This window comes from Pseudopipra pipra, chromosome 2, assembly GCF_036250125.1.
Source record: "Pseudopipra pipra isolate bDixPip1 chromosome 2, bDixPip1.hap1, whole genome shotgun sequence".
Lineage (NCBI taxonomy): Eukaryota > Metazoa > Chordata > Aves > Passeriformes > Pipridae > Pseudopipra > Pseudopipra pipra.
In genome coordinates this window covers 87,595,037-87,607,458 of record NC_087550.1, presented here as the reverse complement: position 1 = coordinate 87,607,458, position 12,422 = coordinate 87,595,037, and the positions used below count along the sequence as shown (strand labels likewise).

Below are 12,422 nucleotides of genomic sequence, written 5' to 3'. Positions count from 1 at the left end.
GGAGTTTTTTCCTCTGTAGAACAGGGTTTGCTTAATCATACTCTCTTGGATCTTATCGTCTTTTCCCACCCAGCTTTTTCACCCACAGTTCAAATAGATGTTCTTTGGATGCATCAGCATGAAATTCTGCAGATGACCACCTGTCTCAATACATGCGAAGCTGTGATCACAGTTTTCTAAACAGTGCCGGAGATGCTGAATTATGTTTGCAGTATTGCCAAATCTCTTTAATCAGTCTTGACTGAAAAAAAAGATGGCATAAATCCCAAATTACTAATGTGCTTCAGTGAGTCATTAGCAGTGGTTATCTAGATCTGATTGTAAAAGATAGTTTTTACAAACACAAATGGGCCAGAACAGGGCAAAAGGGGAACTGCTATGGTGTAGCTTAGGTAGAGTCATTTTTAGATTCTTGGACATGTGGGAGAAGAAACTTCTTGTGTAATTTGCTCAACATAGTGCTTAGTAGCTGGGATCCAAAATGCCGTGCTCTCTGAGGAAAACAATTTATAACTTGGTATGGATGCTGTTTTTCCTGTTGTTGCATCAGCCGTTTGAGTTGTGGGACTGGAGCCAAGAGTAGAAATGTGACTTATCCCAACATCCTGGTGAGGTGGTAATTGCACAACTCTATGGTCCCACTGGCACCAGCTGAACGAGACAACCTACATGGCAGGGTGCCATCGATTGCATGGGCACATACATTTTAGGCATAGGGATCAGTACTGGGCACCTTCATCTTCCCTGTCTTTCCTTTGCTGAGAATAGGAGGGGAAGGGTAAGGGCTGTTTGTGCATTGAGGCACTGCAGGATACTGCCTACTCTGAGTGAGAGCCCCTCTTTGCCCCTCACAGCATGAGCAGGTAACCAGGACAGTGTTGGGCCATAGCCACAGGGCACAGCAGAACTTTTTGATACTAAAGCAAAATAAAAATGCTCATCGGCAAGGACTTTCAGACCTGCAGTGTTATCTCCATAATGAGTATCTGGGGGATGTTGTTTCTAGACTGGCTATTACCTGTGTAAGAAAACTTGACCATTGCAAAAGGCTTTTATGCCAGCTCTGATTCAATCCATGTCTCCCCTCGTGAGCCCCAAGGTGTTATTTTTTTTGATTGAGGATTTGAGCTGCTAAGAAATTTTGTTTTGACAGCTCAGAGGAATTAAGTCTTAAAACAAATAGCATGTAAGCCTTGAGCAATAGCAGCATATTTTCCTTCACAGTGCAGGTCTTGAACTGGAAGGCCTGTTTTTAATGAAAAAGACACCTACAGAAAAAAGACCTGTTTGTTTATATCACCTTGGTTTCATACAAACATTAGAAAGATCATTTTCAAAGCTCCTGTCCAGAAATATTTCATAACTGTACAGGATTAACTGAGCAAAGTTATTAAACTTTTTTATTTATTCAGAATAAGACCTCTGTTTGAAGAACATAAAGCACGTGTCTTCTACTTGGACTGAATGCTTCTGCTTTTAAAGCAGTCATTTCTGCTCACTAAAAAAGAAACAGGAAAATGAAATGTACAGTATTTAATCCTACTTGAAAACACTGGCATGAAAAAAATTCTCAACATTTTCTTTTTGGACATGTGCTCAAGTTGTAAGAGAAAGGATAGAATAATAATATAATAATTTTGCTTCTAATGGCAATGATGCATCACTTATTTTTCACATTGTGTTTTGTTTGGAAACTTTAATAGTGATAATTTTTATGAATGCAGACATATATTTTCTAGGATATTTGTTTAATGGTTCACTCTTCTGATAACTGACTTGTTAGAAACAGAAATTTACGTTTTTATTCAAAAGCTTCAAGATCAATACCAATGAAGTGTCAGTATTTCATTGAATCAAAGTTTCAGTGATACCTGTATTATTATACACTTTCCAAATTCTTTAGCAGTTGTATGCTTCAGATTTTGGATAAAAATGTTTTCTCAGCTAAAATGACAACAAGCTTGAAATTTACCTGGTGATATGGGTTTTATCAATTCTATTTTCTAACATTCCTACAATAAATGAAAGTTCAATAGCATTTTGCCTGTTTTACTTTGATAAAAATCATCTATTTAGTAAATGCTAAAATCACTAATTGTTAAGTCGAAGTATAATATCTTGGACAGTAGAAATACTTGGAGATCTCAAGATGGAAATCTTTCTGGAGCTTTCTTCACAAAGTAGATGTAGAAAGCTTTATATTTTTTATTTTCACTACTCAAATTTATAATTATAAGGCAAACAAATGAACAGTTGATATGGCGGGATGCTTATTTGTATTTTGTGAAGAAAATATTTGGGTGAAGAGATTTCTTTTCATTATTTAAGTTACCATTTTCACAGATGTTTTTAGAAATTTCCTGAATCCTCATTTTTCTGGTAGCAGTTTCAGATTTTCTTTATAGTTAGTGAAAATTAAAATATTAAAGAAAAACATTAAGTTTCTGTAGTCTCTATAAAAATACGTTTTATTGAGATAAATTTGACTTCAGGGTGTTTTCTTGATGAAAAAGCAAATCATTTCAGACCAAGCACAGGGCAACAGCATCTATAAGCTAGTCAAATTCCTTTTACTTCTGAGTGACTGTAGATTAAAAAGAAGGGTAAAATTGTGATATCTATTAATTAGACATGACGATAATGTCTGTTGTGTGCAGTGATGGTTTCTACATAAACACTCATGCTGTACTCTGACTTTGGGAAAGTTCAGTATTTCTGTGTATTTTTATTTTGTTGTTCTCTAGAACTCTGGATTTTGTTTCAGACGCTAAATTTGTTCAGATCATTCTCTCCTTTTCCCCAGACAATCCTAAATGTAATTAAATGTATTGCACTGTATGATTTTTTTTTCTTTCTTTCAACCATCGTGCCTTTTTAAGTAAAGAAAACAAATCGCACAAAACTAACTTCGTATTTTTGGATTCCCATATCTATTTGTGGCTTCTTGCATAATGGGGGAAAAAATGCAACACGACTCATAGGAGGGTGACATAAAAGGCTATATGTGGCTTTTGACTGGCAAGAGTTCCTTTTAGAATATCCCAAGAAACAGTACAAGCAGAAACTTCATCAGTAGTTCTTCGGGGTTTGGGGTGGGTTTGTTTATGTTTTGATACAAGTCACCACCTGTATTAGAATCTTCAGCCTTTACCTTCATTTACTCTCTGGTTCTGTCCAAGACGATCGCTGATAGCAGGGGTGAGTGGCCATGGGTGGACGGAACCCAGTCTGGGACCCTGTGCAACGGGAGAGGAGACTTGTCAGCCTCATCAAAAAAAGCTCTGTGGTACTGGGCTGAGTCTTCGGCATTTCCCTTGGCTCTGGCTCTTAATATACACAGCACAAGTCTATGAACTTGTGCTATGAGTGGACTATGGGTTTCCTAAGTTGTTAAGTGTAGTAGTTTAGTCTAGGCCTTCCTAGGTGACCAGTTTGTAACCAAGGAAGTGCCCATATTACCTGGTATTCCCTACGATTTTTACGTAAGCCAGGAGTATAAGAAGAAAGGAGGAGAGGCCTTCGCTCTCTTTCCTTCCGGCGTCTCTGGAGGTGCAGGTTCCCTGCTGTTGAGTCTGTCGTGTTGGGGAGCGAGGCCTGGTAAGGCCTTGCCGACCTTGGGAGACAGAGGTTGCCGGCAGTCGTTCCAGCACGACTTTCTGTTGTCCCAGGGAGAGTAGTAAGATATTCTTTTGCTAATTCTTTTAGTTGCTAGATCTTGGGCTATTGATTGTGTATATTTTATTTTGTTTTTGTTCCTTTTTTTTTTTCCTTCCCCTTTCCTTTCCCTTTTCCCTTGGAGTTGTGCATGGTATTGCAACTGTACATAGCTGTATATGTCATAAATACATTTATTTTCGTATAAGTTTGGCTAGTTTGGATTTTTCATAGTTTTTTTCCTTAGCACTGAGCTGGGTGGATTTCGGTGTTGGGTATGGGACTTGGTGGGGAGCCAAGTAAAACTTAGACATTAAGCCAAGTGATTTGTTAGTCATAGATCATCATAGATGTGTTTAGAAGGGAAGTTTGGTTTTACAGAGCGATATAATAAAGTGTATGGCAGTTGCTGATTGTTACAGTGTGATCAACCATGATGTTCCTTTAGAAAAAAGCATGTGTTCTTTCCCATGCCATGTTAATGTAGGCTTTAAGACAGAATTTTCTTAATGCATGAGAAATTAATATCAGTGCTTATCACTCAAAGAAAATTAAATATAAAAAAGGAAACAACTTGTGATGGTAAATTATTATGATAATTTATTTGCTGGACAGAATTGTTGCTACCCTTGAAATTGGCTTTTAATTTCAGTGAAACAGAAAAAAAATCGGTAGCTGTCTCTTATATAGTGGGTTATTCAGGAGCTCTCCAAAAACAATGAAAAAGCCAATCAAAATGTTACATTTTTTTTTTGTTTTGACCTCTTGCCTGCTTTCCTTTTTGAACTCAACCTGATAATGGCAGGTTTTCTTAAGATTAAGTTCTTGGAACCTACATTTGTTATTTTTTTGGCTATGGACACAGAGAGATCAGATAAATGAGACATCGGTAGATGGATTTCTGCTCAGAAATAGGTGTTTGTCTACACATCTGTGGGTGAGAAATGTTTGCAAATATGCAAACTTCTTTATGCATGTAAGTTACATATACACACAGACTCCTAAATTTGGCTTTATGGCTGTACAGGGTGTGTATTCAGGTAAGTAGGGACAACAAAATAGAAACTTTTGTAGGTAACAGAAGATAGGATGAAGATATGTAATATTTTCTGAGGGCTTTTTTTTCCTTTAAAGTTCTGTTCTATTGCAGGAGCATAAGTAGGTTGTAGTGTGTGAATGGAGTTCATGATGCTAAGTAACAGAGAATGAAGACTACACAAACCCATCCTTTCTTTGCTTATGATACCTGCCAAGTCTCCAGCTGAGGGAGTCTTTCCTCTTGGCTCTTCTTGGTGTCATTAAAAACTGTGAAAGCCAGACACTAAATTGGTCAGAACAGACCCTTTACATTTTGGCTATCGTCCTCTCTTTATGGTCTGACTTGTCTCTTCCTCTGACATCAGTGGGTGTTTGGTCAAACCTTTACTTCTGTGGAAATCGTAGAGACTGGAGATAAATCGTATAATTATAGAATGAAAAAAAAACTTGACAGTTTTGTAGCAGGAGAAAATGTAAGTAATGCAGAAGGAAGGAGTGCCGTTACTTAAAACAGTCTCGTAATTTTGTCTTGGTAGCAATTGTTGCATTTGTTGCAAGTTCATTAACTGACTTTCTACTATGGTTTGTAGGGCTTGTGGTTACAGACAGTTAAACCTGAAAGTCTCATGCTAGCACTTGCTGTAGTTTGAAGTGAAGGCAGATGTCATCTATTGTACAGGAAACAGCCAATTTCTTGCATTAAGCTTGTAGCCTTACATTTCTGTCTCTAAAACCACGTAATCTGTTGAAAATACACAGTGAACATCTGACCCTTGTAGTGTGCATTTAGACCTCCACAGTTGTTAATAATGAAAAAACATAGTACCTGTTCATACCCGTTTTTGCCGTTTTTTTAAGTACAGTTTTTTGTTGCAGGGTTTGCATTTTATCTGAATGATTTTACTGTGTAATAACTGCTCCTGAAAAGGTAGAACTTCAAAGTGAAACAGACTGAGAAGGAGGGAAATAGTTTGTAATTAATCAGGCAACAGAGAGAGAACATATAATTTCCAATTGTAAAAAAATCTGTGTGTTTCTCTCTTACAATGTTTATAAATGAAAAACAGTCTTCTAGTGGAACACTGAAAGTGTCCTCCTATCCTGGAATCTAAACCTCGAGAAGTTAGAAATAGGACAAGCTAATATGAGGAAAGATAACAAGCAATATACAGAAAACAGAAATACTACCAGAACTTGTAGCCCTTTAGTTTTAGGTGAGAAATGTAATTTCTTTCAAACAAATTGCATCATGTTCTGGTTCATCAGCAAAGTCTGAGAGGTTTAGCTCTTGCAGGTGAGAGTTGAAGTGACCGCATGTTGCTTCTCTGAGGAATAGAAAAGCCTGGCTTTAGCTTTGGTGTCTCCTTTCTACTTGCAGACCTTTGGAACTGAGAAATTATTAATGTAATTAAATGTAGTTTAAGCAAAGCTAAGAGGTTTTTTGGTAACTGTTGAAAATGAGCTGAAACAGGATGTGCTTGTTTGCATCAGTGGTACTGTTTTTGTAAATGTTTTGTAAGTGCACTTGCCTGGGCTTCAGCCCAGTTGTCTGCACCACTCTGAGAGACATGAGCCTGCTGTTGGAAGTAGGATGGGAGTGAAGGGCTGACTCAGATTGGTTTTTTTTCTGCAGGTTTTACTGAAACAACCAACACCAGTCTGGCTTGAACCAACTTGCTTGGGCCTCTACAGGTAGGCACATTACAAGGTCTTGTAGCAAAGAGGTGAAAAATTATAGGACCTATTAGTAGCATGAGTTCTTTCTGCTGAAGGGTTATGGGGATAACAGGTGTGAGCCAGAGGCAGAATGAGGTCTAAAATACCAACAGATTTCATTTTGGACTTGGGGATTACTACCTGAAGGCTACCGATTTAGTCAGAGGAACCTGAGGTCTCTACAAAGTTAAATACTTTTGTTTTCTTAATGCTTCTAATTTGTATCACTAGAATACTTAAAGTGGTTTTGCTGTATCAAACATTAAACAAGGAAACAGTTGCTAAGACGTTGTGTTTAAAGTTTTTGAGTAGAGGTTCTCTGTGGGAGAATGCAAAGACTCCAGAATTCATAGTCTTTGCTTTCTCCCACAGTTCTCCAGTTTTGCTGTCACTTTTGCTTATACCTGTCAAAAAACCCCAGAAATGTGGATCGCAGATGTGTCAGGCTTTGCTGATGTCTCCTTATGATGTGTCTTGTGTCTCCACAGATTTTCTGACCTTTTTTTTTAATTTATTGCCAAGTGGATTATTTCAGTCTTACACAGAAGTGAAGCAATTCAGAGTTATTTATAGTTACTGATCAGTGCTTCCTAGCCAGTTTCTCAAGGGGACAGCTTTGTGCAAGACACCTGACGCACTCACGATTGATAACTGTGTGTTGGCTTTCTGCTCCTCCTGTGCTCAGGGGCACAAAACTCACGCCTTGGGAAACTGAGTTATTCCTGTTTGTCACCCAATCCTACATATTGAAAACAGCTTTAAGTCGAGCACTGATGTCTTTCCTGTGAATGAATTCACAAGAGTGAATTTTACTGACATTGGTGAAGTTACTTGCAGAATAAAGGAGTTATCTGACTGAGTCAGTGTTTTAAATAACTTCTATTAAAGAAATTACCTATAACCATAGGGAAAACCCCTTTGTCCTTGAGCGTTTTTCAAAAACAAATTGAAAGGAGTTACTAGAGGGACAAGGGGAAGTGGCTTTTCTGCTTGGCTTGTGGATGTATGGTTGTAGAGGCAGAGGGCAGGTGTAATTAAGTAGAGAGCACCCTGCAATGTAGCAATGGACAGATGACTTTGCCTTTTTAGAGGGAAGTCTCACATTGGTGCTGTTCTTCTAAGAGAAAAGCACTGTCCTTATGGAGGTAACTAACTCACTTTTTTTGTGTGTTTTGTGGCAACATGCATCCTTCTTTCTGCTACTTGAACCTGGTCTAAATATTTCAGTGGTATTCCAGCCCAAGGAACTGGAATTGTGTGCAGCTGCCTTGCTGCCAGTGGTCAAAACTCACTATTCAAGCTGGGTGTAAACATTGATGAGGTTTCAAATAATCCTAAGGGGGAGGTCCTCCTAGTTGCATTACAGCACTTGAACTTCTGTGGTTCAGGTCTTCAAAGTTCTCTCTGCTAAATCACGAAAGAGCAGAGATTTGCAATGATGATTACTTAGTTTTAGAAATCAGATCTGAGACTTTGCCTAGTCTTGCAATGTTAGCAATTGGGCATTTGAGGAAAACATTCAGTATCACACAGTTTATAATTCCTGACATGCTATGTAGGTCCACAGGTGCTTTAAAACTTCTGATCCTGCATCAGCCTTGGGACAACACAATGACAGAGGGTGTATCTTGTCCATGTAATGCTTGTCCCAGAAGTTTCATCCTGAGGTGTTTCTCTGCCTTAATTTTCTTTACAAACATGCCTTTCCTTGGTTTGATCTTCAGTCTCTCAGCTCAGCATTGAGCCACATGTAGATGAGTATGTGCAGTAAGATGGGCAGGTCTCTACTTCTATATTGTCTTCTTAATGTATTTGCTGAACTTATTCTAAAGAGATTCAAGTTTTGTAGACTATGTAGCTTCATGTTCTAAGTGACATTTCTTCAAGAAATATATTAAAGGATTTCTTGTAAATACGAGAGTTACTTCTTTGGCACAAATTTTACATTGCTTAAAAGAATGCCAGGAGAAAAACATTCCTGCTTTTACCTTTAAAAATTACGCTTGTCTATATTTTTCAAGTAGATAATTAGTTTTGGATGATTTTGTGGCAGCACTGTTTTAATCATCTGAAGGGTGACAAAGCACATAGTCTTGGCAAAATAGAGCAGAATTACTAAAAAGAAAAGCTGATTGATTTTGTGCATTCACCTGTAACGAAAGGTAAGTGCTTGATTGTGGTGCATGTGTGCATAAGTGGGGACATTGCTTTTAATTAGCCCCAAGTGTACAAGTCTCACTCTTTAGCACCCACATGACAGGCCATATGGTGCAAAAATAGGTTATATTTTGTTTGTTCACACAGGCAACAGGATGAAGATTTTCCAGGAGATGGAATGTTCTTTGAATCTTTAACTATATAATCTCTGTTTGAAATAAAACATACCAGTTTAATTACTTACCCAAAAAATTATTTTGTCTTTTTTTTTTTTTTTCTTATTAGGTTTGTTAGCTCTCAGGCTTTGAGAGATCACAGAACCACAGAATTGTTAGGGTTGGAAGGGACCTCTGGAGATCATCTAGTCCAACCTCCCTGCCTAAGACTGAGGGACAGAGAAAAAGAGAAACAGTAATTTCCTGAATTTTCTCATTTTTGTGCGTGCAGATGACAGTAGGAGCACTCTGGGACTTGGTAGCAGTTTAGAGATTAGCTTGGAGACACCCTGTTCTATACCAGCTACTCTCAGGATGCTATTCAGTGGCTCATGTCTTGCTGGGATTACCGCCATACCGGAGTACTGCCCCCTATTTATCAGTCTTTTCCACACCTTCCTCCAGTGTTCTTTGTACTTTGAGAAAATCTATGAGTAGGTGGTTTTGGAGGAAAAAGGAGGATGAGCAGCACCCAAAGCTTCCAAGATGTAAAGAAGCAATTCTGTTAGTTATCATTTCCTCCTGTATTTGTCATCCATCTCCTCAAGAAGACCCTGTACTTGGTAGCTCCTCCTTAAAGTACAAAAACCAGTGTGTGGACTTAAAGAGGACAATAAAAGGCAACTGCTTCAGGGAGCTGTTACAAATTTCAGGGTGATGATAATAGAGTATCACAGAAGGATTAAACTTTGCAGTACCAATTTTTTCTTTTCCTGTGGATGTGTAGCTTCTGCAGTATTAGAGGCCAAACCTGCCATGGTACCTTTCCAGGTCTGCAGCCTGTGCAGTAGAATATCCTGTGGAGGCTCTGCACAGCAGTTCTTCTGGAATTACTGATGTTTTTCTTCTTATTGGCTTTTTTGTCAGTGCCACACAATTCTAAAAAATGGTGCTAGAGCCAGTCAGCAATGCAACACTTGGAGAAAGCTGTACTGACAATAAAGGGGTATTTATGTCACAAAGCCAAAAGCCCAGGAGTTTCAGGGATGGGTAGTCCAAAACAGCATCCTAGCTCAGCCTGTCATGTGTTTTGTGTAACTGAGCTACAGCATGCTCCGGGATCCTGGAGGATTTGCATAACTCCATATTGCAGCTTCAGGAACCAAACCTTTGAGCATTGCTTAACAGCAGGCCAGGAATTTCTGATCTGTGGTCCAGGAAATGGTGGAAACTTGCATGGTATTGCTTTCCCTTTGTTTATTATTATTGCCTTTATTGCATTAGAGAGGCTAAGCTGACCTTAAATACTTCATGTGAAGTAGCACTTGCTTTGATAGAAGAATTTGGTATCTGATGGTAGGTGTCTAGTCCCCTTGAACAAGGAAGCTTTGATTCGGGGAATGACTTTTGAAACCTCTGATAATAGAGTTCTGTTGGTTTAGTGTCTCACATATGTTCCTGCCAGTGAGACTTAAAACTTTCAGGGAGTGATAGGTTCACATGGGAAAATGCTATTGGTCAAGATGTGATTAGGACCTTTGTCCAGACTGAAACCTGTGGAGATCTGCATGTCTCTTCAGACACCTGTGTCAGTGGAGGAGGCCTTGCCGCTGTCAATGGGTGCAGTTGACTGCAGCAAAGTCTTAGGTACAGGCTTAAAACTCTTCTACCTAAATTCAAAATGGGAAAGAGAGCTGAAAAAGGTGTTTGTATTTTTTTTCCCCAGAGAGTTAGCAAATAATGTTTTTGTTGCCAAATAATACTTCTATGAAGCTTTCCTGATGATCTCTTCCCAAGTCCTTTTGTCTCCTCTCTCTTCCTTTAATGTCACAACTTCCCCAGGCATCTCTGGTTTTCTTCTGAGCAGCCTGTCAATCAGGCAGCTAATTCTTGCAGCTTACAAGTGTGTGCCTGTCTCTCCCTGAGTCACTCCTCTCCTAAATCCATCTCTTTGGATCTTTCACACAGTTAACTGTGAGGTTTTTCTTGCCCTGACACACTTTGTCCTAAGATGACTTGCTGTGCACTTTTGCCCTCTCTTTTCCATTTCCTGTTCTTTAAACTAGTTCACTCCATTAGCAAGCCACCACAGTGCTATTAACTTCTCTCCTTTCAATACCATATGCTAAGAACTGCTCTCAGGTTGGTATGTTAACTGGAACTCATATCCTGTTGATGGTAACATCGATCTTTGCCTTGCTGGGAGTCTTCATTCCCCAGCTCTGACATATCCTGTTTCTGTCTATCATCTTCTAAGAAATCTCATACCTCACAGACAAGTTCTTCCCATCTATGTTCTATTTTGAGCTCTGCTTTTACTGGATAGCTATTTAACTTTAGCACTTAGGCAACTGCAGCATTTCTGTATATCTTCTGCAGAATTTTTTATTTGTTGGTAGGCCTGATTGGGGCGTATTAGCACCAGCAGACTTCATCCTCTCTGAAGTTTTAGAGGAAAGCAATTGCCTTCAGAGAGGTGAGTCCTGACACCTAAGTCAACAACTTAGCTCCTGCTTAGCTTAGGAGCCCTGAATTGCAGTCAGCCTGCCTTCTTTTGCCGAGAAAGTAGAAAATACAGTGCATTTTCTGACTCTCCTGCACATTCTTGTTAATGTAGTCTATTCAGCCTCCACATTGTATATAAAGGGTAGCATAGATTGTAGTAATTTTCAACCTATTAAAACGATCAGAGGCGTTATAGAATTTTAAGGCATGACTTCTTAGCTTCTATTCTTAAATATTCATTTATTCCTGCTTAGCAGGCAGCATCTGTTGGAGGACTAAATAGATTTGTTTCTTTATTGCAATATTTTAAGTTCCTATTTTTTCTCCTCCCCCCCCCCCAATGGGAAATTTTTCAATAAAAACTTAACTCTACATGTTTCATCTTTTCAGTACCTCAGTTACAGGGTTTTAGCCCACAGTGATGTGGAACGTTGGAGTAATAAATCTGAAAAGGCTTCTCCAAGGGCAAAAACCCCCAAAAGATCACAAGATACCAAAAATACATTACTTTCCTGTGTGGAATTCTTTTATGTGGGTTAAAAATTATTATTTTCTTTCATTCTCTTACGTAACCACTAATTGCTAACAGTGTCATGCGAAGTTTGTTACTATTTATAAAAAGGCTCAGGCAGGTCTCGATTATATTTTTTGAACCTGCAGTACATTATTTTTTGTGAGGAAGAATTGGAGGGAAAGAGCTAGTAGAAGAAATGTGCCCCATTTTTGTACAAAAAAGGCTTGTGCTGACTAGCTACTATAGTCTATAAAAATACATTGTAGTCTACAAAAATAAATGTTAAGCTTATTTATATGAAGCTGACAAAGCAACACGTTCTTTTGAAATAGTGTTTGGCCGGTATTTGTGTGGTTTCAGCCTGTTACATGAATTCCTAAAAAAGGCAGATTATTTAGAAACTCTGCCTAACAGGTGCTTCTTGAATCTTACCCTTTTTTAGAGCCACTGTAAAAAAGAAAACCACTCATAATTTTGAAATTGGTTTAATGTGAGGATAGCTTTTACTTGTCTTTAATTTTAATGTGCCCAATTCTCCATCTTACCTACAGCTGTAACACTGAATTACAGCCTGTGTATTTTAAGAGTCTTTCTGTAGTTACTGGTGTGGATCACGTAGTTTCCATGCTCTGTAGCCTTTCTCTTTGCTCAGCTTGCTGTCTCTGTTCACTATTCATTTAATC

At 38.6% G+C, this 12,422-nt stretch overlaps 1 protein-coding gene across 2 annotated transcripts in view; it reads left to right on the top strand.

Moving 5' to 3' along the window:
* The window catches only part of LOC135410013 (cytochrome c oxidase assembly factor 5), an 85,237-nt gene that overhangs the window by 24,375 nt on the left and 48,440 nt on the right, over positions 1-12,422 (top strand). The window contains exon 4 of one of the 2 annotated variants that reach the window (XR_010428479.1): positions 6,326-6,384. The exons of the other annotated variant lie outside the window; for it this stretch is intronic. The gene's annotated coding sequence lies outside the window, so the exon portion shown is untranslated. The remainder of the gene's footprint in view (positions 1-6,325; positions 6,385-12,422) is intronic. 2 annotated transcript variants of the gene reach the window in all.